Source organism: Vicugna pacos, chromosome 13 (assembly GCF_048564905.1).
Source record: "Vicugna pacos chromosome 13, VicPac4, whole genome shotgun sequence".
Lineage (NCBI taxonomy): Eukaryota > Metazoa > Chordata > Mammalia > Artiodactyla > Camelidae > Vicugna > Vicugna pacos.
In genome coordinates this window covers 23,102,596-23,130,008 of record NC_132999.1, presented here as the reverse complement: position 1 = coordinate 23,130,008, position 27,413 = coordinate 23,102,596, and the positions used below count along the sequence as shown (strand labels likewise).

The window sequence follows — 27,413 nt, the reverse complement described above, 5'->3', positions numbered from 1 at the left end:
TCACAGCCACAACTTTTATGATGTGCTGTATGGTTTCCAAATCATTAAAATCCATTATTTCCTTTGATTTTTACAGCGATTCTTCCTTTAGAGAAAAATCATTACCCTCTTCATCTTCTGGGTGAAGAGGCAAATCACTCACCACATAACTGATTCACTCAGGGCTAAACTGCGGATGGGAAACCTGGGGTTTGGATCCAGTTTCCTCTGAGTCTAAGTCCTAGGACCGTCCTCAGAGGCAGGTCATTCTGCTCCCTCACTTAGCAGGCGCCAGGGCCTTGGGGGGACCTGGGGATTCTTCCGGCTTTCCCTCCCCCCGCCTCCCGGACAACCTCACTTCCGGGGAACGGCACAGATGCGGTAGGGGACTGGGGAGATGGTCAGGCCCATTCTGAACTTGAGGCTCAGCTTCTCATTGTCTGGAGGCCTGAAGGTGAATTTTTGCACAAGGGAAGTAAAGAAAATGAACAACTCGGACCTGGCCAACTGCTCTCCAAGGCACACCCGCTTTCCTGAAAGACAAAAACATAAGACGAGTTACCTTCCCAGGTGGTGTCTGTGCCCAGCAATGACTGAAACCTTCCACCACGTCTTGCAAAACCTGAGCAAGGGGAGGGCCTGCTGGGCCCTGGGGCTTGATGGTCTTGGCTCATTTGATCAAAACCACCTGAGTTAACCAAGGCACAGAAAGCATCCATCCACAATCACACACTCCAGTGCCTCCAAGGCGCAGGCAGGTGAGCACAGGTGTGAAGGTTCAGCCTGTGGATGAAAGAAGTCAGAAGTCTGGAAGGTTCTGGTAAGTGGACTATAGTCTAAAATCTTTCAAAATTCCAGTAGCAAACAACAAAAACAAACAAACAAAACACTGTGCTAATTTTTTTTCACTTCTTAAAAGCAAACTTCAGAAAAGCATAAAGAAATCAATGTCAGAGGTTTCTAAAATACGAGGCTGCTTTTCCCTGCATCAGGTTTCCCTCCTTAATGGTTGGGAATCTCCCTGCGGTGCCCCCCCTCCCCCCATGCAGGGCAGACCATGTCTCATCCCCGCTGTGCTCTGACACCTGCTCCAGGCCCCTGCTGCCCCTCCCCTTCCTGAACGCCCTCCTCTCCCCACTTTGGCTATGACGCCCCACACTCATCTCTACCACCATCTCCTGTGTGTCTGTTTTAATAACTTACTTCCGCCTTAAGTAATACACATTCACCCAAAAAAGAAAAATAAGTGTGAAAGTAGAAATACAGTGAAGATGTTGATAATTCTGTAATCCAGGCAAAACCTTTGTTAACATGCTGACCGATTTGCTCCCTGTCCTAGTAAGGATTCCCCTGCGGACCTGCCCTGGGAGTATTCTCTGTTGCTAACTCTGTGCGCTGCTTTTGCTACATGGTATCTCCCCATGTGATGAAACATTCTAGGAAAATTGTTAATGTGTGCCTGCCTCCGTTTTGTGCTCTGCCTGCAGCAAGCTGCTGAGGAAATAAAATTATAGAATATCTGTGAAAGAGCTTAATACATGGAAACGTGCTTCAGAATTACATCATTATTATATTATTTGTGTCTGTGTTTCCCACCACCGTTGTCTAATCCTCTCTGTTCCCTTCATCCTGGTCTCTTTATCCATCACAAATACCACAATGAGGAAATTTGTGAAAATGCTACCAAATCAGCTGTATCGTAAATCCCCAAGATTCTCAGAGAAGAGTCCAGGTACCAGGACAAAACTGGGATCCAGAGATCAGGAACCAGGCTTCGCGTGCTGGTTCCATCAGAAACCAGCCGTGCACTGTGAGGAACCCCTTCATGCTCACAGAGCTAAACATGTCTTACTTGCTAAGCATGTGAAATGATCTCTTTCCTAACTATGTTACGTGGCTGCGTAAGGATACAGTAAGAGAGCAGCTGTGAATTGCCTTGGACGTCATAAAAACAAGAGCTACTTACTGTTGAGACTTGGAACCTAGGGCTTTCTCCTTGGTGCTTCCTCTAACTGACCACCACTAAGTAACCAGGTCAGTTATGTTGTTAGTAAAATGAGAGAAATTATATAGGTTTTGGTGAAAGTTCTCCCTAACCTTATTTCCTAAAATCCAATGATTTTATTTGAAAATTGAGGAATCATCCTTTGGCCTATCATAAAGCTGTGTGTTGCTTTGTTAGATCAAGAAGGAAAAACCAAAGTGTGGAAAAGGAAATAGGAATCTGTAATAACAGGTTTGCTCTCTGCCCTGATTGTGCACCTGTCCTAATACAACACCTGATGGTCTTTGGTACCCTCAAGAAAAGGGAAGGGGTGGTCCACACGCCATCCCTTCAGGGAGACTGTCTTTACAAAGTGCTAGACCAAGAAGGAGGCAAACAAGTTCTATGCCCAAGATGGGAGTGTGGTGGGAAAAACCTGGCAGGGCTGCTGACATTTTAACTCAGCTGATTGCCAGTTTTCTATTTCCTGTTCTATTTAACTAGTCCTCACTCAGTTGAGGCAATCCCCCAATACTTGCCTACTCTGAGTTTCATTCCTCTCAGGCAGAAAGACAAATTGAGACCAACTGACTGCCAAAATGGCTCCAGTTGCCCCCTTCCCTTGTATCACATCACTTACAATGGGAATTCATAGCCCTCCTCATAAACTCCATAGTGTTTTCCCTTCTCATTGACCTGGGGCTGACCTTCGGACTTGCACTGGCAACAGGATTCAGTGAAAGTGATGGCTGTCGGCTCCCAGCCTGGCCCTTAAGAGGCACTGTGTGCTTCCTTTCTCCCTCTTGGAGTCTTATCTTCAACATGCACAGAAGCAGGGCCAGCTTCCTGGAGGATGAGACATAACTTGGAAGAGATGCCCACTGTCCCAGGTGAGGTCATCCTAGACCAGCCTTCAGCCAGCTGGCCTCGCAAACACGTAAGAGAGCCCAGTCGAGATCAGCCCAGCTACCCGGCTCAAGGGTAGACGTGTGAGCAATAACACACACTGCTTGTTTTAAGTCACTGAGTTTTCCGCTCTCTGCTATGCAGCCATGTAATAACTGATACACATGGTAAGAGCTCAGTGCATCTTCAACTGGAAGAGCCTTCAAGTCGGAAATGAATTACACTCTAATGTGCTCGAGAGAGCACTGGATTAGAAGGATAAAGACTTGAGTCTTTAGCCCTGTTTTGCCAATTCCTTGGGAACATGATCTTGGATAAGAAACATCTCTCCTTCTCTCTTATTCTTAGTTTCCTTATATTAAGAAAGGAGATATTGATCCATTTCCTGTCTAACTACTAATAACAAGGTTGCTGTAAGAATTAAATGAGATAATTTGCTTGCAGAGGAATTCTATAATTAAAACAATGTGTTACAACTCTCAAGAGCAAATAAACACACTAAGGCAAAAATAAATATAATACATCAAATATACAGGTGAAACATTGTACTACAATATGAAACATGAAGCCTTTGTAGACAGGAAGTCTGGAAGATTTTCTGCATCGCATATCTCCTTTCATATTATGAAATGCCTGGTCCAATGTGAGCAAAGGTGACATAGAACCAGATGAAGATAGACATAGAAGATCTAATCAGAGTCAGTCCAGATACACTCAGGACAGTGTCATACAGCACGGGCCAAATTCCAGTCCCTCCCTTCCTGTGCCTCACTGGCCTTATCAGCAAATGATACAGTCTCAGAAAATCAACCCATATTTAACTTTAAATTAATGATAAGAAAACTATAATGAATTTCAGAGAGTCAACTCAATGTAGCCTTTAGCTACTTTTCCTAGGAGACACTGGTAGGAGGAACACGGGCTTCAGTTGTTGATTAACCTGGTTTACACTGAGTTCTAGCTCTGCCACCTGAGCTTGTGACTTCAGATGCCATATTGTTGCTGCTAAGCCTCAGTTTTCTTATCCCTAAAGTGGTGACAGGAATTTGAACTTTGTAAGGTTACACTAGAACACATGCTCCAGGAGAGAGTATCTTGTTTTTTTTCCTCTTCATTCATTTTCTTATCCTCAGGCCTGAATTCTTGACACACAGTAGGTTCTCAGGAAAGATTTCTACACCTAAGGAACTGGGAATTTACTTGAAACCATCTCTGCAACATACATAACTCAATACCTGAAATATGCTAAGAATTTTTCCCACTCATCTTACAATGTTCTGAGTTAAAAACCCCCTCTGGATCTGGCTGCCTTGGAAACATGAGGGTTTCAGTGCATCCTACATCTTGTCTTTCGAGTCTGTACAATGTAAACTTAATAACTAGATTTTTAATGGGTGATCGAATTTAGAAAGGGAAATGATGTCTTCGGGGAGCATTTATAGTAGAATCCCACTTAGTGAAGCCCATAAGCATAAGGACCCTGCCCATTTCCTACCCCCGTAACCCCCTTATTAGAAATTGGCCCTAGTTCTGTGTGAGTAGGTGGCACTTAAAAAGAAATGGAGGCGTTTAAAAACTCTGTAAAGACAGCAAATGTCCAGTCTTCTTTGTGGACAACAGGCAGGGTCTGAGCTTCTGTCCCCAGTGTTCTTTATTTATTTTTTCCCAATATGGCATTTTCATTTTTTTAAACATTTTTTATTGAGTTATAGTCATTTTACAATGCTGTGTCAAATTTCAGTGTAGAGCACAATTTTTCAGTCATACATGAACATACATACATTCGTTGTTACATTCTCTTTCACTGTGAGTCATGTCCCCAGTGCTCTTGGGGTCAGAACAACAGGATGCTGAGATCTCTACCAGAGTCCAGGTAGGACTTAGGAAGTAAGGGCATGAGTCTGGGTGAAGCTCCCCCAGGGAATCCAGTGGTACAACCTTTAGCAAGACAGAGTCAGGATGGGCAGGACTATCTGGAGACATTCCAACAAGAGCAGAGCACACCAGAGCAGGGAAGGGCTGAGAGAGGGGCTCTGCATTCTCACACTCCTATTTATTGCAACTCACCTGCTGAGAAAGGCAGAAAGTCTTCCCTTTTCTTAAACTGTCCATTCTCCAGGAAGTGCTCCGGATTGAATGTGTCTGGGGTGGCCCACGCTGTGGGGTCCCTGTGCAGTGCAGTCAGGTTGGTCATGACTAGGGTTCCCTAGAAAAGGGAGAAAAGACTAAGGGAAGGCTTGACCCACGCAGCACACCTGTGCCGAGGGGCAGGGGTCCTCATGGCTCCCACACCAAAGCCTGACAGCACCCTCAACCCCCTCAACCTCCACAACCCACCACCTTCAGAGCTCAACCTCTAGGACCTGCTCTTTGCCAGGGGACAGATTACAATGGTAGATGGAAGTGTCCTGTGGGAATTATTCCAGGGAAGTGTGACCACTCATGACTGCAGAATAGATCTCTCCAGGGACATGTCAGTGTAGAACTTGAGAGGGAACATGTGTGCATCAACAAGAGAATAACGTGACGTCTGGAAAGTCAGTATTGTCCCAAAACCAAACCAGCTGCTCCCCGAAGTGATCACTATGCTCTTTCAAGGTAAAAATGCCTCATGTATCTTTGTTTCTCCCATTCTCTTACCTCCACTGTCTAGGACATCCCAATGAAGGCTGAATAAGACAGTCAAGTCACCCAGTGAAGGAAACACTATCCTTCCAGACACATAATATGAAAACTAAGAGCCCCCTTAATACCTCCCTTTCCCTCATTCTACCTTCATCCAATTCTTCAACAAGGCTGGTCAAGTTTACTTTAAATTTCTCTTGATTTTGTCTCCTCCAATTTAGGTCCACCACTGCCACCCTGGTCCAAGCTATCCCCTTGCTATCCTCTAAAGCTGTCTAATTGCACCTCATATTTTCTCTTTCCCCTTTCCATCTGATCCCCATGCTGAAAGCAGATTCAGCTTTAGACAGGACTTGGTCATGTCACACCCGTCCACACAGCACACCTGGAACTTGACAGACACCCTCAATAGCTCCCCGTCACTCCTAGATGAAGGATACATCACCTGCCCTGTCTGAACCCCTCTGTCTGCAGGGAGCTTCTTGCAGTTTCTCAAATTCACCACATGTCCCCACTCATGTCCATGCCTGTTTGCCGGCTGTTCGCCTTGCCTGGAATGACCTTCCTCCCCACTTTGTCACCACGTTAACTCAATCTTCCTTTCATCCTCACTCACACATCACTTCCTCATGGAAGCCTTCTCTGCCCACTCTTGATCCCATTCCTTCTTCCTGCTAGCCTGCTTCTTTAGAGAAACCAGTGAATTTTCTCTCCTGAGAACTTATCATGGTTTGTACTTAGAAACTTGCATAATTATTTTCCTCAGTTTCTTTCTTAGATCTGAATATTTTAGGTGCTTAAAGAACATCTGTTGATTTTAAAGAAGAATAACTGTCATTTGAAGCACTTTCTATACTAACACTAGGTTCAATATTTTACCTGCATGGTCTCACTTTACCTCTACCTGTTAGGTAGGTTTAAGTCAATTTCCACAGATAAAGATATTGAAGCTCAGGAAGTTAAATAAGTTGCCTAGACTCCCGGGGTGGGAGGAGGGAGAACCATGATTTAAACCAGGACAGCTGACTTCAAAGCTCTGTCTCAGAGACTCTGCAACATACAGTCAATGACATGGCAATGTTCCCAGGAAGAATATTAAAGCAGATTTTAGAAATCAGAGTAGAACATGTCTTGAGATAAGCTGCTTCAATAGAGCTAAATGGGTCTCTATAAAAATGTAAAGAGCACCTGTGAAATAAATAAGACCGCAGCCTCCACCCACAAGATGGTCCATCAGGAGGAAAACAGGAAAGGCAGTACCCGAGGAATAGTTGCTTTTCCTGGCTCTGCAGGGACAGAGACCCAGGGGTGTCCGAGGCTAAGCTCCTCTGGTTCTACCTCTTGAGATCATCCTCAGGTGAGACACACACAGAGTCACTGAGACAAGCTGAGATGGATCCACAGAGGCCCACCAGGGGGTGAGAAAGCACAGTGTAAATGTGCAGTGTGCACACAGGACACTAGGGGGCACAGGAGAGCGGTCTGCTCAGATCCTGAGTGTTGAGGGCAGTGACAACAGGAATTCCTTTGTGAGGACAGGGAGTTGAACAGAAACCACTGAAAACAACTGCAGGGAATCTCTTCTAAAGTCAAAGGAAAGCGACTCCTATGGAGAGAACTTGGTGCTGTATAAAAGAGATGGGCCTGTGGCTCAGAACAGGTCTGTCTCAGGAACTCATTTTGTAGCTGAGACATCTTAGGCAAGTTTAATCATTGCCTTGACTTCAAATTTATAAAGTGGGGCTAATGGAATTATTCTGAGGACTGGTCAAGACATTTGGAAAGGACCCACAGAGTCCATGTACATAATCACTGTTTAATGAGCATCAGTTCCTTTCTCTCCTTTCTGATATGCAACAGGGCACACACTTGGCTTGGTTCCACTTGTGAGATGGCAGTCCCATCACGGAGCTGTAAGTCAAAGCTGGAAAAACACCAGTGGGGAAATTATGTTTGAGACCCCATCATTAAGGTAATGTTGGTTTGAGTGGTCTCAAACGTCCCTTCATGTTTCAATATTCTGTAACCCCAGCATTGTGAAGCTGAATTTTCCAAAGTAAGTCTGGGAGGTCCCTAGTCCTGTGAGAAGCTCTACCAAGGCAAAGAAAAGACCTCACGTCAAAGTCTGACTGAGAACCGTTGCTTGTTGTCTCCCCACAAAGTTTCACAATGCACATCACATAGTCAAAACACTTGGAAATCTCACAGCAAAAAGTCATTCTTTGTCTAAACACATTTGATGTAGAAATGCCCCTTCTCCTCCATAATGCTTATGAAAATCTGGTGGAACTAACATTCTAAAGACCACACATGGAGAAGAAGACTCGAATTCTACCAGGTGTAACGTCTCTGTCCCCATTTAAGTGATTACCTAGGAGAAGCATACACAGTGATTTTCCAGTTGAGATTCTGATCATTTAAGAGCGTGGAGATCTGAGGCCACGAGTGAGGCCACAGTTACTTTGGGCAGGTGGTATCCAGCCAGCGTGGTGTCCACTGTCACCTCCCTGGGCAAGTTCAGTGGGATGATGTCTCCCATTCTCTGCACCTTGTGGACGACAGCGTTGGTGTAGGGCATGGACTCTCGAGCTGCTGTGCTCGGCTGCTGCCATTGGCCAAGCACCCTGTCGATCTCAGCCTGGACTTTTTCTAGAAAAGTAGAAAAAGTTCTATTATTCTAATATTCATTACCCTCCTTGAGCCTGGTTCAGCTAAGGAATAAAATAACCAGGATCAAAATGGCTAGACTTATAGCAGGCTGTGTAGACAGACGGTAGCTTCTCAGGGAGGTACCTGAGTGCAGAGCGGGCGCTGGTTTAGCACAAATCTGGTTGCAAACACTTGCTCGTCAACATTCCTGTTGCAAGTTGCTGAAACTCTTTGAACCTCAGTGTCCTCTTTTTATTAGTGAGGATGAATCCACTTTCATTAGGATTTTTGATGATTCACATAAATTGACATATGGGAGCATCCAACAAATAAAAAAAAAACTTGCTAATTTGGCCCCAATAACTCTTTTCCTCTTTTTCTGTCTATAATAAAAGAGATTTTAGCTGGATACCTAGTTCCCCAGCTGAAGACTATGTTTCCCAGATCCCCTGTTACTAACTTCTAGCCAACAGAATGTACGTGGAGGATGTTCAAGGCTTGGAACCTGCCCTTCTTGTTAGGGTGTGTGCTTCCTTCTCCTTGGTCTCTTCCCACTGGTGCAAAGGCAGCCCCAGTGGGGAGCCATCTCTGAGATTGTTAACAGGGCATCACTGTGGATACAACAAAGGAAAACACTGGAAGGAGCTTGGGCCCCACAGGACTCTGGAGAGTCCAGTTTAGAGAAAAATCAAATTCTACTTTTTTGTTATTGATCATTGATTTTTTTTTAATTTTGGTAAAATACACATATTACAAAACTTAACATGTTAACACTTTTATGTGTACTGTTTAATAATGTAAAGTTTGTTCATATTTTTGTGCAGCTTCCAGAAGACATTTATTTTGCACAACTGAAACTCTCCATCCATTGAACCATAATCCTTAATGTTTCCCTACTCCCAGCCTCTCACAACCACCATTTTACTTTCTATTTCTATGAATTCAACCACTCTAGACACCTCAGATATACAGAATCATACATTATAGGTCTAGTATCGACTAGATTCTTTTAGCATAATGTCCTCATGGTTCGTCCAACTGGTATCATCTGTCAGAATTTTTTTCATTTTAAGACTGAATAATTTTCCGTTGCACTTCACAGTTTGTTCATCCATTCATCCACTGATAGACACTTGGGTTGCTCCCACTTCTTACATAATATTAAGGCATTGTTATTTTGGAGCCTCTATTGTAGAAACCAAATCCACATATTGACCAGCTGTCTTTTGAACTAAAAAAAACACTGTAATTCACAGCTACAAATGCATTTTACATTATGACTCAGGACACATATACATAAACATATAAAGCATAGATTTATATATAATATACATGTGTATTTACTTACACAGAAAGAAATAAAGTTTCTTGAAAAATAACTTCTCCTTAGTACACAGGATGCACTCTGATCTTTTCTAATCTATTATTATTTTAGAAAAAATAGTTGGTCTTGTTCTACAATATTAACTTTATGTCCTGATAATAAAGTGCTACCCACAGTTTGAAAAACTGTATCCTAAAAGATCTCATCCTTCATGTGCTCAACCTGTTCTGGGGTCTAGAGGAAAAAAAATGATGTCACAGTCCCTGACCTCCAATGAACTACAGCCTGTGGGGAGGATGCTTCAACAACGCATGGAAATCACAGTGAGGGTTGTCTCCAGAGGAAGGAAACTTCAGTAGTTTCCCGGAGAGTGGGGTGACATCTGTGTGGAGGTTGTGTCTGAGTAGATTCTTCAAGCACAGCCAGTGAATGAAAGTGTAAAGAAATTAGGGAATTACTTTTCTATATTTCTTCTAGGGAGGAGCAGGTGTGACGGCACAAATAAGGACAAGTCATTTCGTGAGGCCACCACGCAGGCTGGGCTGTTGAGGCTAAACAGGCAGATGAGGGCACATCAGAGGGCAGGATACACCAGACTCAGGAGTCTGAATATCATCCACAAGGCAGTGGAAGACATGACATAACAGGGCAGAGGTTATGACCAGGTTTCATCTGTGAATGGAGTGTAATTCTTTGCAGGAACTCACCACAATGTCCACAGACTTCAACATTTTCCGCACTAGACTGGAGTTTCCTGAGAGCAGGGACTCTCTTATGTTTGTAGTACTTAGACCCGTCACAGTTCTGACAGTAAAACTGAAGAATGTGTCTGTTCTCCTGTCCACCTGGGGCTGTGACTGTCCTACCATCTCTCCATCCTACCATTTGTCTTCTGGCCTGAATTTTGGGAAATGTGTTCCAGGAGGCACCTTCCTGACCTGCACAGGCACACCCACTGACACGCTCACCTTGGATTTCGGGGTGCAGGGCCATGTAGAGCAGACCCCAGCACAGCGTCGTCGAAGTTGTCTCCGTTCCAGCGGAGAAGAGGTCCAGGGTGCTGGCGATGAGGTTTTCTTCATGGAAAGTTGAGGAGGCATTGCCCTTATGCTAGAAAGCACAATATTGATTGGTTTATTCAGATGGTTCTTGGTTGTCACAATACATAGGGGCTTCATGCTGGAGATAATGTGGAAGGAGAGGACACCCCGTCCCACCAGGAGAAATGACTTTCCATTTGGCTATCTCAGGAGAATGGAATATCATTAGCATCCTCCAGCCCCAAATGCTGGATGTTTGTTACCTTTGTTGAATGAAAATGAAGACAACTAATTTATTATGCCCATATTTTGGAGACTCTATCAGTACACTGGAAAAACAGCCTGGGGTTCCAACATTAGCCACATCATTTACTATCTGTGTGACTTGAGCAAGTTACTAAATCTCTCTGTGCCTCAGTTTCCTGATTCATAAAATAGAAACAACAATACTCACCCTTAAGATGGCATTATGAATTCTGTGAGACACGAAGGGCATGTAGCAAATACTCAACAAATGTCTGTACTGATACCAGAGAGAATAAACTGAATTTCTCTAAAGTACAACAATTCTCATTTTCCCCCATTAGTCTTTGCCTTTCTAGGTTAAACTTCTCTGATTCCAACCACCTTTCCTCATGGTTCTCCAGCATCTTTACCACCTTCCTCCAGAAGCTTCACTGTGTCAACATTCCTCTGTGTGTGCTCCCACACCTGCACACCTTACAGCAGGTGAAGTCTCCTCCTCTGAGGAGAAACCATTGCTTCCAGGAATGCTGTGCCAATAAGGAGAAATAAGAGAGGAGATGGAAAGAAATCCACATTCTGTCAACTCCAGGAGAGGAATAAATAATCTGATGAGTCAAGGATGATGACAGGGATGCAGTGATGTGTATTAACCAGAGGGGTTACTATGGTAAAAGCTATTCATCAATCTGGATTTTTCTTGCTTTTTTCCTATAAGGTTGAAAAGTGGGTGATCTGGGGACAAGGGAGGAAGGAAAACCCTCTCCCACTTGAGGCTAAACTCTGGCATCACATTCAGCTTTACTTGTGTTCTGACCTGGGGAGCTGGGGGAAGGGGTAGGGAGCTGGGCACTTGTCCAACTATAATGAAACTATCCTTTCTTTTCCTTTGTGTATCTTCTTCAGGGATGGGTGACTCTATGACCCTATGAAAAGGAAGAATTTTATCTTTCTCAATGCCTCAAGCCAAATATTGTTAAAACTGTATCTGTATTTCTAATTGTCTCATCAATTCTGAGTTAATGTTATTCTGCCACTCTATGAAATACTGCCTCTAATTTACTCTCCTATGCTGGGCTGAGTAATGACTCCCAGAGATGTCCATGTCCTGATCTCTGGAACCAGGGACAGTAGCTTTTGTGCCAAAAGGGACTTTGTAGTTATAATGAAGTCAGGGAACTTGATATGGGAAGATGATCCCAGATCATCCCAGGGGGCCCAATATATTCATAAGAGTCTTTATAAGAGGGAGGCAAGAAGGTTGTAAAGAGAAGATGTAACGTTGGTGGCAGAGAAGGCGCTACATTGATGACTCTGAAGATGGAGGAAGGGGCTGTGAGTCAAGGGGTACAGGAAGCTCTAGAAGCTGGGGAAGTCAAGAAAATGGATACTCCCCTTGAACTTCTGGAAGAAGCCAGCCCTACATGACCCTGACTTTGGCCCAGTGAAGGTGGTTTCCAAATTCTGACCACTAGAACCAAAAGAGAATACATTTGGCTGTTTCAAGCCCCCACATTTGTGGTAATTTGTTACAGCAGCAATTAGACACTCGAATCCCCTCAACTGCTCTTTAAGATCAAAACTCAGGAAATAAGTCTGGATTCCTCACCTTCTCTATTTCCTGGAGGTAAGCATCAATGAAGTCTCTTGCTTCGGCAGGATTCCAGCCTCTCTTGTGGTTTTCAATCACATGGGTAATGAACATTTTCAGTTTCTCCCAGTTACTAAAGATCCTTTGGTGGGGTCCAGGGAGGAAGTTCATTATTCGTGGAAAGATATTATAGAGCTGATTAAGAGGAAAAACAACAATTATGGAGATGAGATGGTGCCAGTTTTCCACTTTTTAAGACATGAAACCATCTCCTCTTTCTCTTTTCTCGGTTCACACTTAACCTGTGGAGTCACCCGACTCTTCCTATCTCTCTCATCCCTCTTCTTACCTACCCTCTGGCCAAGCATGTCAACCCTCCATCCACAATATAACCAGTGTCAGATGACCCATCACCACTCCAAATGCTTTGTCATCCTTGTACAGTCCACCAGCATTTCTTACCTGGATGCTGTAAGAGCCTCCAACAGTTTTGCCGATGCCATCCTTCACCCCATTCCCAGTCTAATTTCCACTGAGCTCCCAGGAGGATCATTTAACAGTTTAATTGATCATTTTACTTTTCGGCTATCTTCCAATGACTTTTCTTCTTTTTAAATTGAAGTGAAATGGGTTTACAGTGTTGTGTTAATTTCTGGTGTACAGCATCGTGACTCAGATACACATATACACCTCATTTTCATATTCTTTTTCACATAGCCTGTTACAAGACACTACATATAGTTCCCTGTGCTGTATAGTGGTACATGGTAGTTTATCTATTATACATATATAGTAGTTAGTATCTGCAAATACCAAACTCCCAATTTATCCCTCCTCCCCCACCTTTCTCAGTGACTTTTCAAAACATTTACAATAATTCTAACTCATTCTCCTGGCTTGTAGCTCTACCTGAGCTTCCCCTTCACACTCCTGTCTCCTCCTCTGCTATCATCCCCACCATTCTTCTCTCTCTTACTGTTTCCAGTGCAGCCCCATTGGCCTCCATGACAAACAACATCCAGATGTTATTCTTTAGGTCTTTGCATTTGCTATTCCTTGCACCTAGAATGAACTTCCTCTGAAATCTTTATAACTCCAGCCCCTTATTTCATTAAGGTGCTGCTCAAAGGTTACCTAATTGGACCTGTCTTACCTGATGATCCTATAAATAGCAGCACTTCTGTCACCCTCTTTTATTACGGCGTCTTCTTTTTTTTTTTTCCTTTATTACAGTTATCACCAGTATGTGTGTCTGTATATACTTGTGTGTGTAAAACATGTCTGTCTGCCTATCTATCACTTTCTATCTAAGTTAAACATATACATGTATTTTTTTGTCTGCCCACTATGATGTATTCTCCATGTGGGTAAGACATTTTATAGTGAAATAAGGAGATTTCTTAATATATTTTCTCTAATAATAGCTTGTAGAAAACAAGTAGCACAAAAGAATGGAAACTGACTAGACCTAAAATGAAACAGGCATTGACTACTAGCTGTGCTGTTTTCTAGCTGTAAGTATCTGGTAACAATAGTGATAATACTGTAATCTATACTACTTTGTTTAACTTGCTGTCAGTGGGGCCCCAGGATTATTTTCATGAGAAATGACATGAGATACATACAGCACTTAACACAGAACCAGTGGGACACTATGTGGATTTGTGTACACATTTCCACATCACATCAACATACTTCATGTCATTCTTTAAAGGATAGTTGTAAAAATCAACTTAGATAAACTATATATATTTGTATATCAAATTGCCTGATACAAATAGAATTAGTAATGAAAAACTCTCAACAAACAAAAACCCAGGACCAGATGGCTTCACAGGTGTTTTCTACCAACCATTTAGAGAGGAGTTAACCCCTATCCTTCTGAAACTATTCAAATAAATTGCAGAGGAAGGAACACTTCTGAACTCGTTGTATGAGGCTACCATCACCCTGGTAGCAAAACCAGACAGATCAAGTGGGATTTATTCCAGGGATGCAAGGATTTTTCAATGTCTACAAATCTATCAATGGGATACAACATATTGATAAATTGAAGAATAAAATCCCTATGATCTTCTCCATAGATGAAGAAAAAGCTTTCAATAGAATTCAACAATCTTTTATGAAAAAAAAAAAAGCCCCCGAGAGTGGGCATAGAGGGAATATACTTCAACATAATTAAAGCCATATATGATAAAACCATAGCTAACATCATACTCAGCGGTGAAAAGGTGAAAGCATTTCCTCAAAAATCAGGAAAAGACAAGGATGCCAGCTCTCACCACTTTTATTCAACATAGTTTTGAAAGTCCTCGCTACAGCAATCAGAAACGAAAAAGAAATAAAAGGGATCCAAATTAGAAAAGAAGTAATAAAACTGTCAATGTTTTCAGATGACGTGATACTATACATAGAAAATCCCAAAGATCCTGCCAGTAAACTACTAAAGCTCATCAATGAATTCAGTAAGTTGCAGGATACAAAAATAATATACAGAAATCAGTTGCATTTCTGTACAGTAACCATGAAAGAGCAGAAAAAAGAAATTAAGGCCATCACATCAAAAAAATAAATTACCTGGGAATCAATCTACCTAAGGAAGCAAACAACATGTACTCTGAAAACTAGAAGACAATGATGAAAGAAATTGAAGACAACATATATGGATGAAAAAATATACCATGTTCTTGATTTGGAAGAATCAATATTGTTAAAATGGCCATACTATCCAAGGCAATCTACAGAGTCAACGCAATCTCTATCAAATTAGCAGTGGCACGTTTTTAATAGAAATGAAGCAAAAAGTTTTTTAATTTGTATGGAAACACATAAGAACCTGAATAGCCAAAACAATCTTGAGAAAGGAGAACATAGCTGGGTGAATCACGATCCCAGACTTCACACTATACTACAAAGTTACAGTGATCAAACAGTATGGTAATGGCACAGAAAGACATACATAGATCAGTGGAACAACATAGAAAGCATAGAAATAAATCGACGTACATATGGCCAACTCATGTACAACAAAGGAGGCAAAAATATACAATGGAGAAAAAATAGTTTCTTCAATAAGTGGTGCTGGGAAAACGAGACAGCTACATGTAAAAGAAAGAAATTGGAACATTCTGTCACACCATATACAAAAGTAAACACAAAATGGACTAAAGACCTAAATGCATGACCAGATACTCTAAAACTCCTAGACGAAAACATAGGCAGAACACACTTTGGCATCAGTCTCAGCAATATTTTTTTCAATCTGTCTCCTAGTGTAGTAGAAATAAAAGCAAAATAAGTAAATGGGACCTAATTAAACTTAAAAGCTTTTGTACAGCAAAGGAAACCAGAACCAAAATGAAAGGACAACCTACAGAATGGGAGAAAATGTTTGCAAATAATGAGACTGATAAGGGATTAATGTCTAAAATATACAAACACTTCATACAGCTTGATATCAAAACAAACAACTCAATCAAAAAATGGGCAGAAGATCTAAACAAGCATTTCTCAAAAAAACACATACAGATAGCTAAAAGGCACATGGAAAGATGCTCAACATCATAAAGAAATCCAAATCAAAGCTGCAATGAGGTCTGACCTCAAACCAATCAGAAAGGCCACCATTAAAAAGTCCACAAATAATAAATGCTGGAGAGGGTGTGGAGAAAAGGGAACCCTCCTACACTGTTGGTGGGAATGTAAACTGGTGCAGCCACTATTGAGAACAGTAAGGGAGTTCCTTAAAAAACTAAAAATAGAGTTACCATATGACCCAGTAATCCCACTCCTGGGCATATATCCAGGGAAAACTGTAATTTGAAAAGATATATGCACCATAATGTTTATAGCAGCACTATTTACAATAGCCAAGATATGGAAACAACCTAAATGTCTATCGACAGATGAATGGATAAAAAAGATGTGTATAATTCATACATAGATAATGGAATATAAATATAATGGAATATATATACTATATATATCATGGAATATATATATATATATATTTATTATATAATGGAATACTACTCAGCCATAAAAAGGAATAAAATGCCATTTGCTGCAACATGGATAGACCAATCATATTATCATATTAAGTGAAGTAGGTCAGACAGAGAAGGACAAATGCATGATATCACTTTTATGTGGAATCTAAAAAAAAGGAACTTACAAACCTGAAATAGACTCATAGACACACAGACATAGGGAACATATTATGGTTATCAGAGGGGAAATATTTTGAGGGGAGAAATAAATGAGGGGTTTGGGATTAGCATATACATACTGCCATGTATGAAATGGATAAGCAACAGCGGTGAACTGTTTAGCACAGGGAAATATAGTCAATATCTTGTAATAACCAATGATGGAAAAGAATCTGAAAATCTATATATAAATGTATATATCAAAAGAATATAAACATCGGTTATACAGTGATTTGGTTATACATATATATATACACATATATGTCTAGCAATACTTTGATGTACAACTGAAACTAATACAACACTATAAATCAACTACACCTCATAATAATTTTTTAAAAAAGGGAAAAACTGCCTGGTACATTTTGAGTCTCTAAACAATGATTATTACCCCTCCCCCACTGCCCCATCTTACCCTCCAGGAATTTCTCTTCCCTGGGAACAATAAGCTGGGTACCCACTGAATTCCCATGACTTCCTAAGTTTTATCCTTAACAGGAAGGAATAAAACAAAATTACTGAATGGGGGACCACTATGATTAGAAGTGAAAACAAAGAACAGTATTCAAAAATAACATCGAGGATAATCATAACAGTGCACATTCATTAGGCCCCTTTAATGTGCCAGGAATCATAGGGACTGCTTTATCAGTCTTGGTGTGCAGGGTCCCGAAAGCTCCAGGCAAACATGTTTGTCAGAAATAAATAAAAGTAAACCCTCTTCTAGACACCAGAGAGGTGACCTCAACACTTGGGGCTGATTATCCCTGGGAGTGACTTCCAAATCCAGAAAAGAGGCAGAGAGACCAAGAGGCTGAGTAGAGTTATCGACAGACTCACAGGCCTAGAGGACAGAGAAGGAGGGCAGCATCCACCAAGGAAGGAGTGAGGTCTGAATGCCCTACATCTATACCCGAGATAACTAGAAGACTCACCATATCAAGTGTGGATGGGCATGTAGCAGTGCAGACACGTGGGAAACCGTTAAGTACATTTTATGTCCAGGTGTATCCACACGAGACATGGGAGGATGTATCCATGTGAACGACCAAACAAGAATGTTGTCGGCAGCTGTAGTCCCAACATCCCCACACTGGAAGTCACCCAAGGGCCCATCAGTAAAGAAAAGAATAATCAACAGTTGTATGTTTGTAAGATGGAAAACTAGACAGAATTTTTAAAAAGAGCAATTAACATATGAATCTCAAAACAGTGTGTCCAGGGAGCACCAGGCACAGAAGAGAACTTCTGAGGGAGGACGAAGGTGGCGGGTTAGGAAGGGACATGGAGAGGAGGGACCAAAGGTGACGGAGACATCATGCTTTTCAAAGAAAACAACATATGTGCACAAGCATACGTCGTGCAGAGATTCGTACTTTATGCAAATGTTAATAACATTCTTTGTCTATAGTAAATATTTAACATTATCACACACACTAAATTCAGCAAAATGACCTCAAATAAGTTTGTGTCAAAGGTTATGAATTAGTTAAAAAAACAAAACAAAACAAAACAAAAGAAAAAAAACCAAAGAACCACCCTGGGTCTGACATCAGCTCAATACCTTTATCCAAGGTAGGAAATGAGAACATCTCACCTGGCACCACACTGATGTCTGCAGACATATGACCTCATCCAACAGCCTCAGCAGCTCTTGGAACTGCTCATCCTGGTAGTCAAAGCGCTCCCCAAATGTGATAGAGCAAATAATATTGGAAACTGCATTGTTGATTTTGAAGTGAGGGTCAAAAGGCTGTCCTGGAGTCAGAGGAGAATTGGTGTCTTTCTGTTTCCTCTGAGGGTCTACCCTACACGACACAGGACACACTGAGTACAGTACCACCTCTGAGACTGAAACCCCAGCACCCTCCACAGGGTCTGACCTACAGCAAGTACTCAGTCAGTGCCTCGAAGTCAAACTGATGACCAAGATTTAAAATCAATAATGTGTTCTATATTCATCTTCTTGTGTCTAATTCTCCAGCTCCATGAGGACAGGTCATGGTTAGTTGTTCACTGTTAACCCCTTGGTGCCCTACACAGTGCTGGGCACAGGGCAGGCACGTGGGCACTTATTAAGCATCTGGTCAGTGAAGGAATGAGCCACAGTCTCCTGCACCTGTCCTGTGACACACTCACCGTCCTCCTCTCCTATTGCCTGGGTGAGGTAGCGGGCCTCTTCCTGAATGCGTTCCTCTAAGTTCTTCTTTCCTAAACCAAAGTTCCTCAGTGTCATCAGGGCAAACCTTCTTTGTTCCTTCCATACCTGGCCATTGGACATGACCAATCCTGGGAAAAAGAAAGTCAACATTATGTAAAGACAGCCAACAAATTCCACTGGGATGTGTATCAGATGGAAGGAAGAAGAAGGGCATTAAGGCACTTGAAAACTATTCAGAGAAATAATCTCAAACCAATGGGTATAATGACTAGTATGTACTGCTTGCTTGCAATGCCGGAACACACTTGTATTTTTAATGCATTATGTAATGTAGTACTCACAGAGCCTCTCTGAGCTAGGTACTGTCATTACTGTCAACATCCCACCCCTAATCTGGTTTATGAGAGAAAAGAGCCACAAGGGATATAAGTAATCTTTGCAAGGTCACAGAGTTAGTAACTAGGTGAACAGGCTTTCAAATTCAGGCTGCCTGACTCTGAAGCCAATGCTTTGGTTACTTGTCACCTAAGTACAGTTTCATATTTGTTGTGCTACATGTTAAGAATGCACTTATTGATTAGACAAAATCCTTACTCATAAGGAGGCAAGGCTCTACTCCAAGCCACATCTCAAGTGATAAATGAATCACTCAGGAAATCAAATAAGAGTGAACAGTCTATACAAAAACAACAGCACAGCAAAGGGGAAAATACCCCATCTTGCTGTGTTCAATAGACCATCATTTATTACATCACACAGGTGAGGCCACACTCCTTTCAGTCTTCACGTGCAGAGCACTCTTCAGTCCTTTTCAATGTCTGGCTCTGGCCTCCACGCTCTCCATGAAATGGCCCTCCCTGCTGTCAAATCCAGGATCCTTTTCAACCTCATCTGCTTACGTCAGCTGCCTGAGACACTTCTCTCTTGAAGCAGTCTCTTCCAGTGGTGTTCAGGACCCGTCACTCTCCAGATTTTCCTCCTAATTCTCTGACCACAGAGAACTTACCATGTTTTTGTTAATTCATCTAATTCTATCAAATTTCAAAATGATGCAGTTCTTCAAGATTCGTGATCTTCAGGCCTCTTCTCTTCCTACCCTAGACTCCACATCTGAGAAAATCTCATTAACTCCTAAATTTTAAATGACATTTACTGATATTAAGCATCTATTTCTCTCTCTCAGCTCCAGGCATACATACAAGTGTCTGCTTGACTCTGCTGACTTAAAGGATTTCAAACTCAGCGTATCCATGACTGAATCCTTGATTTGCTCCATACAGCTCCCCCATCCCAGGCCAGCCCATACCTTGTCCTCCCCAAGTGTTCCTTCTTCCCTTTATCTGCCCACTTGGGTGTCCACCTCAATACCTCATTCTCCCTCCATTTAGCTCATCATGTCTTACTGGATTTACTTCCTGAATATCTTAAATCCATGTATCTTCACAACCACTATCCTGGTCTAACACACTGTATTGTCATTTCCTCCTGTCAACCTAGTCCAACCTACTTCCTTCCTTCTCTAACCTAAAATGCCACAACACTTTCTTGCTCCCTTTATTCCATTCTTGACATTGCAGCCTAGATGACTGTTTAAAATGCACATTATAAATATGACGATTCACTTCTCTACTTAAATGATTCAAGAACTTCCACTGGCACTAGGATAAAAGCAACATCCCTGACAAGAACATGTATGAGGATCCTGGCCAAACGCAGCAGCTTCATCTCGATTGAATCCCTGCGCTGCCACGCTGGCCCCCTTTCATTTCCTCCAGTTCACTGTCCTCCTTCCCACCTCAGAGGCTTTTCATATTCTATTCCTTATGCCTGATTGCTTCTTCACTTTATTAAATTAATTGTCACTTACCTACAATAGATTTTTCTGAATTTCAGGACTAGATTAGATAAGTGCATCCTGCTCTTATCTTCATAACACCAATGCTTAGGTTATTAGAGTAACTGATCCTGTCTTTCGGAGTACAATGTAATTTATATAACAACACAGACACTGTCTAATCCAGTCAGTGTTACATCACTCCTGTCTAGCACCAGATGTCACATGGCAGGTAATAAATAGAGTGAGGGATGGAGAGGAAATGGATAAAATATTTCAAAGAAGAATTGAGAAGCACCTGAAAAAAATGGTACTTTTTGGTACAAGAGGGTTTTGAGTTTTTCATTTAGATTTGTAAATGTGTAATCATATTTATTCATCATTTTAGATATTTATTCAAACTGTACTAACATTGACCAGAAGGCTTGAGCTATATTGTGGGACAGAGTCTTAATATTAAAGCACAAGGAACTAGAGGCACAGAGGGATCACATACTCAGCAGAAGGATGCAGATCCAGATCCACATCCATTTTCCTAGGGGAGGAGATTTCAGTGGGAAAGTAGACTGTGGGACTGAGAACACGTTGCCTCCCCCTCTGCTTACAAAACACATCCCGTCATTCAGGGATGTGGACACTGATTTATCAAAGCATCCAGAGTGAGTTCATGCAGGTGGAACAGCTTCTCCAAAATCCATGACACTGGAGCTGACCCTGCCAGGTTCTCTAAGGGGGGGGGGGGGGTGCCTTCAACAGGAAAATGCAGGCACTCAGCTCCCTCTAGTGGCAGGAATTTTATGATGTGCCTGGTCCCTGGGAGTGTTGGAGAATTACAGTCACAGAGGCACCTTTCACAGAGGGAAGAATATGCATCTTACATTAGTCCAGACACTTACCTTTGTTCTTAAAGACACGATCTTGGATAGGGATTACAGGGCGGTTCACAACGTTTTGGCCCTGGTGGACAAGGGCTTCTTTGATTAAGGGCAATCCAGTTATAACAACTGAAGACATGACACCGAAGTCTAGGCTAAAAACGTTCCCATATTTCTTCACAAACTGCAAAATAGTAAGAGTCACGCTTGAATATGCACACGTCTGTGTGTCCAGGAATGGAGGCTGTGTATATGTGGGGGCTTCTACTGAAAGAAGTCTGTGTGTGCGTGAGTGTGTATGTGTGTGTACGTGCACCTTGGTCTGATGGGAATATTTGTCTCTTTATCTCAACCAGAGATAGGTTGAATCCACTGCAGGACATGGGCATTCCTTATAATCATTCATATATTCAAACTATTTGAACTGAGTATACACCATATGTCCCAAGAATCAGACAAAAAGATGTAACTATAATAAAATAAACAAGGTCTCTAACCTCAAGCATCTTACTGTCTAGTGAAGGGAGAGAATTCAGCACATGGGACTCACCAGAGGAGGCTGAGATACGTTTAATGAACATCGGTTGTAAAAAGCATGCACTTCTTAGTAAATCATACCTGTTTAACCAGAGGAGAATGTCCCCTCCCTCAACAAATTCTAGGTGCCAGAAAATTCATTATAGGGCTGGGGTCAGGTCTGGAGAAGAACACACACTAGTTCTGGAGCCATGTGCAAATCTTAACTCGGTGGTTAACTAACTGTGAGCTCTTAGAAATGTTGTTTCACTTTCTTAAGCCGCAGCTCCCCAGCTATAAAAGGAGAAATTTACTCCTCCTTCAAATGGTACTGTGAGGAAGTATGAGGGCAGCAACATGAAAGGCAGTTTGTTTTTAAGCAGCTGGCAGACAGCCACTGGAGACTCTGGGGAACGAATGGGCTCAGTGTGCAAAGAGGTATGGATTTATGCATTCATGGTGACAGATTGGATGAGAGTGCAGGGATGATGCCCTGGAGAAAGGCACGCATGTCACAGACAACCACATCCACTGTGTGCCATGTTAAGCATCTTCACTTTTTATCTCATTTGACTTCACAACCACCCTATCGTAGTAATGACTGTCCTCATCTGTCACCAAAGAAAATGAGTCATAGCAGAAGTAACTACCTGTGTAGCTACTGGGTGTTGAAGAGAATTTGACAGGCATTGCATAAGGTTTCAGGCAAAGACATGAGCCTGAAATGGTGCTAGGAACTTAGAGTTTGGTAGCAGTGAGAGTGTTAAAGTAAGAATGAGAGCGAGGGGGCAGGGAGAGGACGAGAGAGAACGGAAGAATGAGGGGGTGTGTCATGGCTGTACACAAATGTGTAGGTATGGCTTGGATGATAATCATTGGTCATTAATCAAAGACTTCTCTGACCTGTTTACTCAAGAGGCAACTCTAAGTAGACCCTGCCCCTGCCTCCTGTCTGCAGGGCTGTGGTATGTATGCAGAGAAAACAGACTAAAAGAAAAGAAGAAAAACTGAGACTCAGGGCCCTATGTTAGACTAACAGAAGATAATACCCTCGTGCCATCACTGCCCAAGAGTATCAGAGGGAAAGGAAAAAACTATAGATTTGAAAAAAAATTTTTTGAAGAAATAATGGCTGAAATATCCTCAAACTTTGTAGCAAAAACCTACAGATCCAAGAAGTTGTGGGTGAACTCAATAAATCCAAAGACTTCAAACCCAAGACTTACAATCAAATCTCTGAAAACTAAAAATAATGAATACTTGCTGAAAGCATGCAGAGGGAAATGACTCATTATGTATGGGGAACAACAATTCAAACTATAGCAGATTTTGCATCAGCATCTAGGGAGGTCAGGAAAAATAGCACAACGTTTTAAAGGATTGAATAAAAGAAACTATCAGCCTATAATTCTATACCCAATGAAAATGTACTACAGAAATGAAGAAGAAATAAACACACTCTTAGATGAAAAAGAGCTAAGAGGATTTCTTGCCAGTAGAGTTCTAAAAGAATGGCTAAAGAAAGTTCTTTAGGTAGAAAAGATATAACAACAGAAAGGGTAAATAAATGGGATAAATATAGCAGAGTATTCTCCTCCTCTTGAATTGAAACAATTGTGTTTGTCAGTTAAAAGGAAAATTATAATATTGTCTCATGTGGTTCTCAATTTATGCAGAGACAGTATTTCAGACAATTATATTACAAAGAAGGGAGAGTAAAGGGATCTAACAGTTTCAAGGTGTCTATCTGCCACTTGAAGCGCTAAAATGTTGATACTTACTGCCATAAGCTATGTATGCATAGCATGTAATCTTTACAGCAACAACTAAAACACAATTCAAAGAGATATACTCAAAAAACACTATAGATCAGTTAAAACACAATTCTTAAAATATGTTCAAGTGATCCACAGGAAGACAGGAAAGGAGAAATAGAGCAATAAAAAACAAAGTGAAAAATAGAAAATGAATGTTAAGTGTTACTTAAGTGTTATCATATCAATCATTACATTAAATACAAATGATCTAAATCTACCAATTAAAAGACAGAGATTGGCAAAATGGAAAAGAAATGACCCACCTATATGCTATCTACAAAATTCATTTCAAAAATAACAGTATCAGTAGGTTAAAAGTGGAAAACTGGAGAAGCATAAACAATGCAAACGCTAATCAAAAGAGAGCTGTCCTGGCTATATTCTATCGGATAAAGTTCAGGCATAGAAAATCATCAGAGATAAAAAGGGACATTGTGTAATAATTCAACAGCCAATTCACCAGGATGACATAACAATTTTGACATATATGCAGCATATAAAAGAGCTGCCAAATGCATAAATGAAAAGTATCAGAACTGACTAGACAAGTAGACAAACCTGTACTTTTATCTGGAGACTTCAGCATGCCTCTCCTAGTTAGTCACTGAGAGAATCAATAGCTAAGAAGTCAACAAGGGTACAGAAGAACCAAAGAACACAGTCATCTAATTATATCTAAGTGACATACAGTATAGAACTCTCTACCCGACAACAGCAGAATACGCACTTCTTCAAGTATGCATGGTGCTGTATCTTAGGTCATAAAACAAACATTTACATATCTTTAAAAAATTGAATTCATGAAATCTGACAATAATGGACTCAAACTGGAAAACATTAACAGGAAATAAAAATAATAAAACAGGAAAATCTCCCAATACTTAGAAATTAAACAACACATTTTTGTCTTTTGGGAGGGGCAATTAGCTTTATTTATTTATTATTGTTATTTTTCATTTAACTGATGTACTGGGGATCAAATCCATGACCTCCTGCATGCACTCTACCACTGAGCTATACTCTCCCCACCCATAACACATTTTTTAAGCAAGGGTACAGGTTTAGAAGCATAGCTTTATAATTCTATGACTACTCCTGTCACTTTATGGTACAAATTGGATGTTTTTCCTCAAAAGTGATAAACCCTTCTCCATCTGAACATGGGTGTACATTATAGGCTTGTGTTTAAAGTGCTCCAGGTACTTTCTAGGGAAAGGGGAAATAATATTTGTTGGCACCTACTATAAGCTGTATTAATATTTATCATTCACTGCTTTATTTAATGTTCACAACTACCTGTCACAGTCTTGTCTCTCAGCAAAGTAGCAGCACTGAGAGGCAGGGAAGCAGCTGAAGATTCTTGAGAAAGTGTTGGGTGTTGCAGAGAATTTTAGGGAATTCAGAGTGGCCACAGTTAGGAAGCCCTGATGGGAGAGGATTATAAAGAAGTGGAAAGAGGCTACCGGAAGGGTTCCAAGTAGCTCCCTAGGGAGTCTGAACTTGGGAGGCAGCTGGGAAGTAGGCAGAAAATCTAAGCAGAGGACTGTCATTATAAATGATCAGTTTAGTAAGAGTGGATTGCGGAGCAAGGAGGCTGAATGTGAGGAGCTCAGTCCTTGTTGGGATGGGAGCAATTGAGTTGAAAAGTGGTGAAAATTCAGGAAGTAATATCATTATTTTACACATGGGAAATGCAGACTCCCTGAAGAAAAGTACCGGAATTTCCCCTTCAAGGAGGGTACTATTAAAAAGACAGATTGATCATATTGCACATACAATGTCCCGGTAATATGTAACAAGACACAATTCAATGACTTTAAAAAGCACATTGACTCTGGTACACTTAGAGAGTAAACAGTTTACAATATTTCACCCATAGATAGAGCAAGTGGAATAATGCCAACTGTGGATGGGGTTAGCATCAGAGCCCCGGGTCCTCCAGCCCTCGGTACCCGGGCTGGCCCTTGTCCTGCAGGTCAGGGTCAGGACGCGCCCGTGCACCTTTCCCCGCTCTTACCCGCTGAAGCGACAGGTGCCCCTTCTCAAAGTCCAGGTGAATAAATTGCCCAGGAAGGGCAGCTGCGGGGGCCCAGGCGGGTAGTTCTTTGGGCGCCGCCTTTTGAGGAGATCAGCGAAGAAGAGAAACAGGACGGCACCCAGCAGGAGGGTGAGGGGACAGAGCACCGTCCAGAGGGCCTCCGCCAGGGAGCGCATCACCGCAAGCATGGCTGCGATGTCCACTCTTCCTTCCGCGTTCTGAGAGTGACGGTCCCCCGGGTCCGTGACTCTGAGCTCCCAGCCCGCCCCCTTCCCCGTCCCGCCCCTTCTGCCCTTCCGTTTCCCACTCGCTGCTCCCCTCCAGGCTGCGCCTCCCCCTCCCGGCCCCAGGCCGCTGCTCCTCTCCATCCCCCAACTCGCAGTACTTCCTGCCCACTTCACCCCAGAATCCGGCCGCCCCTCCTCTGCAGCGCCTCACTCGCTTGCCATCCGTGTGGTCTAAACCCCTGGGCTCTTCCCCAGGCCCCGCCTCCTGCTGCCCCTCCACCCTCCCGCAGCCGGTTCCCTCCTCTCTGCCCAGATTCAGCGCATTGCTGCCCACCAGATGCCAGAGGCAGGATTCCGGGAAGAACACACTTGGGCTGAAAGGCTGGGCCGGGAGTGTTTTCATTTGCTGTTCGGAGCGTCCCTCATTCCTGAGACTGGGGGGCGGGGGGTGGGGGAGGTACTCTAGTGTTTATGGTTTCATTGCATCTCAGAGCACCACAGACAATTGAGCTTTTGTGTTTTTCAGTCACCCACACAATATTGGAAGGGTGCCTGGTAACTTCAGTCAGGACAACAGCAGCACTTGACATGTCTTGGGGGCTTACTGTATACCAGGGCTCAGAACGCGCCTCTTTACATAAATTGCTTCCTTCTGACCAAATGATGCAGACACCCTTTTTCATTCTGTCTAGCAATTAAGGAAAAGTAAAAATTTTCTCAAACAAAATCTGAGGGAACTTGTTGCTAGTAGACCTGCCTTACAAGAAATGTTAAAGTAAGTTTTTCAGAAAAAAGGAAAGATTTAGCTTAGAAATGCAATATAAATAAGGAAAGGAAGAACATTAGAGAAAAGATAAATTCAAGTATAATAAATCTTTTATTTTTTCTTTTGGTCTGAGAACAGTTGTTCAAAATAAAAATAGCAACAATGTAGTCCTTGATAACTGCCTATAGATAAGAGGTACGAATGATGCAATGTTGTAAAGGAAGTCCATTAAATTAAAGAGATTTTGGACAGCAAAGGAAACAACAGTGGAAAGGCAACCTATGAAAGGGGAGAGAACTTTGCAAACTATATATACATACATTGCATGCATACATCCATACATACATAAACACATACATACATGCATAATGGACAAGCAGTTAACATCTAGAATATGAAAGGAGTTCGTACAACTAACTCAGCAGGAAAAAAAAAACAAAAACAAAAACAAAAAAGAATTCAAACAAAAACTGGGAAAAGAACTTGAATAGACATTTCTCAAAGAAGAATTTACCCACGACCTGCAGGTACACAAATTAGTGCTCAACGTGACTTATCATTAGGAAAAATGCAAATCAAAACCACAATGGTGTGTCACCTCATACCTGTTGGAATGACTGTATCAAAAAC

The 27,413-nt window shown here is 41.9% G+C and overlaps 1 pseudogene; it reads right to left on the bottom strand.

Moving 5' to 3' along the window:
• On the bottom strand, positions 1 to 26,378 carry LOC102536560 (cytochrome P450 2J2-like; annotated as a pseudogene).
• Positions 26,379 to 27,413: the final 1,035 nt, after the last annotated feature.